We start from the raw sequence: 8,005 nt of genomic DNA, 5'->3' as shown, positions 1-8,005 counted from the left end.
GAAAGGGAATACCAAAATTGAGAGACACAGGGTAAAAAAGACAAACGATTACAAAAGCAATACTTGCAAAACTGTTTAGTGTAAATCTACTGAACAACTCATGGAGGGAAAGGGTAAGGGGGAGGGGGGAATGAGGGAATAGGTAACAAACAGTATAAGAAATGTATCCAATGCCTAAAGTATGAAACTGTAACCCCTCTGTATACAGTTTGACAATAAAAATTTTTAAAAAAGAAAATTATACTCAAATACTGGTGTCTGCATGAACTGGTATGTTCTTTTTAGAGAAATCTGTGCAAAATCCTTGAAAGACACTTCCTCTTCTGCCATATTCTACCCTAGAACCTGAAAGAGTCAGGTGGAAGGATGAAGGAAAAGAAAGATATACAAAATATGGGGTTGTAAAGATCAAGAAGGCTGGGGCTGGGGATATGGCCTAGTGGCAAGAGTGCTTGCCTCGTATATATGAGGCCCTGGGTTCGATTCCTCAGCACCACATATACAGGAAATGGCCAGAAGTGACGCTGTGGCTCAAGTGGTAGAGTACTAGCCTTGAGCAAAAAAGAAGCCAGGGACAGTGCTCAGGCCCTGAGTTCATGGCCTAGGACTGGCAAAAAAAAAAAAAAATCAAGAAGGCTGGTGATCCAAATTGTCATGACCTTTGCCAGTCTTATAATCACCACAAGAGAATAGAGGCTTAACTTTCTGAAGCACAAATGGTAACTAGTAAAGATAAATTGTAAATAGTGGTTTTCCTAAATACAAGTATATTTCTCAACTATGGTTAGAACAAAATGTCTACTTTCTTGGTCCAAAGCACACCATCCAACCCTGGGTATAGTGGATGAGGAAGAGAGAAGGTGAGCAATTCCCAGACTTGGGTCCTGGCTATTCCCAGCTGCTGCAGCACCCTGTCTGCAGCTTCAGCAGCTTGTGACAGTCTTCATCTCATAACTGCACATCTAGGAATACCTTATAAGTAAATATTCATGAAGTATTTTTTAATGGTATTGAGGAATAAACCCAGGGACTTGCACATGCTAGTCACTGAGCTACATCCCCAGTCATGGGTTGGGTTTATTTGATTAAATGATTGATTGTACTAGGGCTTGAACTCAGGACAAAGGGTTGGCAGTCTTTTTGTTTGTATCTTGTTCTTTGGCTAGAGTGTTGCTAATGTTGCCTGTGTTAGCCTGAGCTACCTCAGATCACTACCACCCAGGAGCTGGGATGAAAGACATTGTACTCCTAGGTCTACTTCAGTCATAGGGTTGCTATAAAGAAAAGTTAAAAATGACCTAGAAAGAAACTGTTATTTCTTAGGCCTTTGAAGTGTTAATTTTTATTCTTCTCCAACCTCCCCCCTTTCCCCCGCCCCACCCGTCCTGTTCCTTGAACTCAGGGCCTGGGTACTGTTCCTGATCTCCTTTTGCTTAAGGCTAACAATCTACCACATTTGAGCCACAGTGCTACTTCTGGCTTTTTCTGTGATTAATTGGAAATAAAAGTCTCACAGACTTTCCTACCTGGACTGGATTTGAACTATGGTCTTCAGATCTCAGCCTGCTGTGTAGCTAGGATTACAGGCATGAGCCATCGGTGCTTGGCTTTTCTGTCCAAAATTTCTATCAGAAAACATATGACTCATAATTAAAGGTTAGCTCTTTATTTGTACTAAAACATATTGTGAACTCAAGTTCTCTAAAGAAGTTACATCTGCATTGAAGATTCTGCAGACTGCTTGACCTCTGCTGAACATTGTGACTGTTGAGATAGGTCATGAACCAAAATTATCTTGGCTGTTTTAGGCCTTTTAATAGCCATTTAACTTAACTTTTGTAGCACATCTGACATTCTCCTGGCTAATAAGCTTCTTAATATACCATTAAGCTTAGCATCTAAGACTCTGCAAGCTTTAGAACTAAGAGCACTTATGTAACATCTGAAACCTGTGTTGTATCAGTGAGGTAGTCTAACTGGTCAATGTACTGACTGTCGGTTTTATTTTGTTCTGTACTACAAAACCTCATGCAGTCTCCTCCACAGTGGAACATGTCATTCACAGTCATTTGAATCCATGTTCCCAGGTCAGGATCATTCATATTTGGCTCAGAACTCTTTTGTAGTTTTTTTTTATAGGTTTTTCGCCATCCCCCCCCGCCCCCAGCTGAGGACTGAACTCAGGGCCTTGTGCTCACCAGGCAGGCGCTCTTCTGCTGAGTTAAATTCCCAGCCTTTCAGAACTCTTTATATCAGAATGTATTACATCATTTTAAACAGGGCTATTAATGTATTGTGTTTAAGTGCAAATTCAATGGCACTAAATATATTCACATTGCTGTATATCCATTGCCACCATTCATCTCTACAAGTTTTGTTTGTTTTTTCCTGTGCTAGTACTGAGGTTTGAACTTAGGGCCTCATGCTCTCACATGGCTTTTTCATTCAAAACTGGCATTTTACCACCTGAGCCACTTCCAGCTACTCAGGAGGCTGAAATGGGATTGGGGTTTGAAGCCAGCCTGGGCAGAAAAGTCAAGACTCTCACCCTCCTGAGTAGCTAGGACTACAGGCACTAGCCAACAGCGCCCAGCTCTAGACATATTTTGTCATTTCCAAGAGAAACTCTGAAATCACTGAACACCCCATCCCTCCCCTCCCCAAGCCCGTGCCACCACTATTCCAGTTTCTTTTTCCATGAATTAGCCTACAGGATCAATTTAAGTAGAATGGTGCATATTTTCCCTTTTATGTCTCTCTTGCTATCACTTAACATGATCTTTCTGTTAGGCCTCAGAAAACCATAGCCCACCTGTGCACTGGTGGCTCACACCTGCAATCCTAGCTTCTCAGGAGGCTGAGATCTGAGTATCACAGTTCCAAGCCAGCCTGGGCAGGAAAATCTGAGATTCCCATCTCCAATCAACCACCAGAAAACCAGAAGTAGTGCTGTGGCTCAAAGTGGTAAAGCGCTAGCCTTAAGCAAAAAAGCTCAGGGACAGTGTCCAGACCCTGAGTTCAAGTCCCATGACTGACCACAAAAACAAAACAAAACAAAACTATATCCCAAAGTGATGCTTTATTATGAGGAACAATTTGAAGGAGACTGGAAAGCTTAGAAACTGCCTTAGAATCAAGGACTCTGTAATCCTTCCTGCTTTCCCCTTAGCATTCTGTCTAAACCCTGAGTTCACTCCCAGCCCTGGGACAGGAGAGGAGACTGAGGAAGTGGGAAACAAGGGGTGGTTTGCAGTTGGCTTAAATCCTCTTCCCAGGTGTTCATCAATAACCAGGAAACATTAAACACCAAGGAAGAGACTAAATGCAATTCTATTCAGTTTTTGTCTATTCAGCGGGCAGCTCCAAAGGATTACCTGAGAGAATTTATCTCGCAGTGAAGTTCCACCCCTCACCTTCTTGTAACGTTTAGCTCCCTTCCTCAGAGTTGAGAGGCACTTGATCTCAGGCAATGGTCTCTTTTGGGGGCACACATATTTATTCTAAAAATTACTTATTGTACCACAAATGTTCTTATATTTTCCATGCCCCTAGGCAATAAAGTCTGAGACTTTTATCTCCAATTAAGTGCCAAAAAGCCAGAAGTGGAGCTGTGGCTCAAGCCAGGCCCTGAGTTCAAGTCCCAGGATCAGCACAGAGAGAGAGAGAGAGAGAGAGAGAGAGAGAGAGAGAGAGAGAGAGAGAGAGAGAGAGAGAGAGAGAGAGTCCCTGCTTTCAATTTTTTGGGTCTGTATCCCAGAATGCTACTACTGTTGGATCACACAGTAATTTCATGTTGAATCTTTTGAGGTATTTCCAGAAGGTTGTTGTCTATAGAGTCTCATTGTATAGCCCAAGATGTCCTCAAATTCTTTATATATAGCAGGCTTCCCTTGCACTTGAGATCCTCCTGCCTCAATCTCCCAAGAGTGTCAGGTTCACAATAGGTATTCTCACCATGACAACTTCAACAGGAATTTTACTATTTAATCTTTCAAGTCATTTCTTTTTCATCCATCTTGGCTATATCTTCTCACCATTTTGAGGGAGTCTAAGGGTCTAATTATAGCTTGATCCCAGACATTAAAGTCAGTGTTTATGTGAGTCAAGAATACCCTTCCTGGGCTGGGAATATGGCCTAGTGGCAAGAGTGCTTGCCTCCTATACAGGAAGCCTTGGGTTGAATTCCCCAGCACCACATATACAGGAAATGGCCAGAAGTGGCGCTGTGGCTCAAATGGCAGAGTGCTAGCCTTGAGCAAACAGAAGCCAGGGACAGTGCTCAGACCCCAAGTCCAAGCCCCAGGACTGGCAAAAAAGAAAGAAAAAGAAAAAAAAAAGAATACCCTTCCTATCCTGAAAACAAAAGTCAGTAACTACCAGAGCAGCATGACTTTGGTCAATCAGACAGAGCCTTGGGGCCAAGTGTTTCTTGTTATCAGGAAAAATTAGTTCCCTTCACAAGCAGATTCCAGAAGACCAGTGTTTCTTTTTTCTTTTTTGGGGAGGGGATGAACGTAGGACATCATCTGAGCATGTCCCCAGTCCTTCTGTTATTTTTTTTTTTTAAGCTTGTTTCTCAGATAGGATCTGAACTTTGCCTAGACAGGCCTCAAATTGTGATCCTCCTATCTCTGCCTCCTGAGAAGATGGGACCACAGGCATGCACCACTACACTCAGAAAAACCAGTGTTTTTATAGGTTTAAATTTCTGCTCTTTGAAAAACAGGATTTAACGTGTCCTCATGTAAAAACAGTGTTATTGGCTAATCGTCTAGCTAGGATTTGGGGGCAAAATTGTCTACGTGGAAAAAGACTAGGTAGCACTGAGGAGATAAAAGAAGGGGAAAGGACCCAAGACAGGTTTTTATACTTTACCATTTATTCTGTATACTCAAAAATCTGAAAAATGCCAGAGCTACCCATTCATTTATTCTCTGCCTTTTTTTTCCTTCTCTGCACAGGAAAAAAACTGTAGAACTACAAGTTCTACAAAGTTCTACAAGTTTTCAAAGAATGACTACTAATATATCCATTAGGCCACCAATCAGTAAATATTATGCAATTTCCCAAGGCTCAGTTTATAAAGTAGGAATTTCAATAAATAGATGAAGAATGCCCTCAATTGAACCTGCAGTATCTGTGAGTAGACTCATGGAATTCCGAAGAGTTGGTTGCTTGGTGATCAATGTAAACAGTTTTAGAGCCTGAGAAACCAGGTCTCATTTGACTTAACCTTCCTTAAGGATTGTGCTGTGAAAGGCCATTTTTGAAGGTAATTTTAAAACACTACACCATTATCAGGACACGGAAGGAGTTCATTAGCCTTAATAGAACCATTACAGGCAGACTGTGGTAGTTGAAGACTTTGGATTAGGCATCAAAACGGTCAGTATTCAGACACCAACCAGGACTGTGACCATAGCTGAATTTCTTCTTTCTGGGTCCCAAGTTTTGCATATCTGTAAGATGAAATCAATGGAACAGATCTTTTTTTTTTTAAGTGTTATTATAGAGGATACATACAGAGGGGAACCGATCATCTTTATGGCAGCATTTTCACTGTAATTTCTGTACAGTTGTATAAATGCAGAGAAATGGAAATTAGAAAATAAATAGGTAAATAAAGGGAAAGAGTTTGAGGTGTGGATCAGCTAGTAGAGCACCAGCCAATGATGAAAAGCAAGTGTCAGATACCAAGTCTGAGACAAAAAACAAGAAAGAAAGAAAATAAGGGGGGAAAATGAGGGAAACTTGGAGGAGTAGTTGAAGGCGGTGTGTGTGTGTGTGTGAAAAAATCACCTTAAGAGGCTTTCTTGTGTCAGCATGGTCTTCCCCATTAACCAAGCTTTGAGATCCTGATTGCTATCAATGTAAAATAACTCTGCTTTAAAAGAAATTTCCTTCCTTCCTTCCTTCCTTCCTTCCTTCCTTCCTTCCTTCCTTCCTTCCTTCTTTCTTGCTTATCCTGGGGCTTGAACCCAGGGCCTAAGCACTATTCCTGAACTCTTTCTTTGCTCAAGGCTCTACTACTGTTGTTTGTTTGTATGTTCTTGGGGCTTGAACTCAGGGCCTGTGCGCTGTCCCTGAGCTTTTTCACTCAAGGCTAGTGCTCTACCACTCTGAACCACAGTTCCATGGTTTTCTGAGGGTTCATTGGAGATAAGTCTCTCCTAAACTTTCCTGCCTGGGCTTTGAACTGCAATTCTCAGATCTCAGCCCTAGAGTATCTGGGATTACATGTATGACCCACCAGTACCTGGATTGAAGGGAAAAAAAATTAAATACTTTATTCTGGATCAAATACTAATGACCATGGCCTGGGAACATAGATTGAATTTACCCTGAATGACACATGTTCTATTATGAAGGATGTTACATGAGTTTTTTACTTTGTTGTTCTTATTTGTTTGTTTTGCCAGTCCTGGGGCTTGAACTCAGGGCCTGAGCACTGTCCTTGGCTTCTTTGTGCTCAAGGCTAGCACTCTACCTCTTGAGCCACAGAGCCACTTCCAGTTTTCTGGTGGTTAATTGGAGATAAGAGTCTCATAGATTTTCTTGTTAGGGCTGGCTTTGAACTACTATCTTCAGATCTCAGCCTCCTGAGTATCTAGGATTATAGGCCTGAGCCACCAGTACACAGCTTCCTTGAGAGGTGTTTTTTGTTTTGTTTTTTTTCTCCTTTTCTTTTTTAAATTTAATTTTTTTTTTTTTTTTTTTTTTTTTTTTTTTTTTTTTTTGGCCAGTACTGAGCCTTGGACTCAGGGCCTGAGCACCATCCTTGGCTTCTTCCTGCTCAAGGCTAGCACTCTGCCACCTGAGCCACAGCGCCCCTTCTGGCCGTTTTCCATATATGTGGTGCTGGGGAATCAAACCGAGAGCTTCATGTGTAGGAGACAAGCACTCTTGCCACTAGGCCATATTCCCAGCCCTTTAAATTTAATTTTGTTGTCAAGGTGATGTACAGAGAGGTTACGGTTACATACATAAGGTAGTGAGTACATTTCTTGTCATACTTGTTACCCCCTAGGGTTTTTATTTAAGGTAAATTTCTAGGCCTCATTTGTAGCCTAATGAGGTAACATCTTGGAGATATTTCATGGGAATCTGCATTTTAACAAGACCTCCACAGTGAAGGAGGTCCCTTAGCCATATCTAACAAATACTACTTCAGAGACTGACCAACCTCTCTTATACACGGTCAACTTCAGATAAGAGTGTGGGGACAACTGATGATAAGGCTTACTGCTTTTTAGTCTTCTGTTCCAAAACCATTTCTTCGTTTTTTTCTCAGAGTACATTATTCAAACAGTCTCAATCATTTGTAACATGAGTATAGCAGACCAGAATGAGATTAAAGGCTGGGGAAAGTAAATAGGAGATTAGAACTAAATTAGGAAACTCAGCTATAACTCATTTCTAGTTGGGTCGTTACAGTCACATAATACCAGAGTTTGAATCAACTCACATTTTACAGTGTTACATCTGAGGAAATCTTCAAAATTCATCAGGTTTTTGGGTTTTGTTTTTCTAGTATCCAGGGTTTGCTTGCTTGGCTCTGGGACTTTATCACTTGAGCCACAGCTCTAACCTGACAAGTGATTTTTTTTGTTTTTGTTTTTGTTTTCTGGTGGTACTTTTTTTTTTTTTTTTGCCAGTCCTGGGGCTTGAACTCAGGGTCTGAGCACTGTCCCTGGCTTCGTTTTGCTCAGGCTAGCACTCTACCAACTTTAGCCACAGCACTGCTTACAGCTTTTTCTATATATGTGGTGCTGAGGAATCGAACCCAGGGCTTCATGTATGCAAGGCAAGCACTCTACCACTAGGCTATATTCCCAGCCCTGGTGGTACTTGTGTTTGAACTTATACTTGCTAGTCAGGTGCTCTACCACTGAGCCACGCCTCCAGCCTTCATCAGGTTTTAACTGTTAGCATGCTCTACAACCCTACTCCTGCACTTCTAGCCCAAGTTTTAGAAGTGCAGAGATAATGTGCATGGTTGCTACTT

The sequence above is a fragment of the Perognathus longimembris genome, chromosome 14, assembly GCF_023159225.1.
Source record: "Perognathus longimembris pacificus isolate PPM17 chromosome 14, ASM2315922v1, whole genome shotgun sequence".
In the NCBI taxonomy this organism is placed as follows: Eukaryota; Metazoa; Chordata; class Mammalia; order Rodentia; family Heteromyidae; genus Perognathus; species Perognathus longimembris.
Note: the sequence above shows the minus strand (reverse complement) of the source record.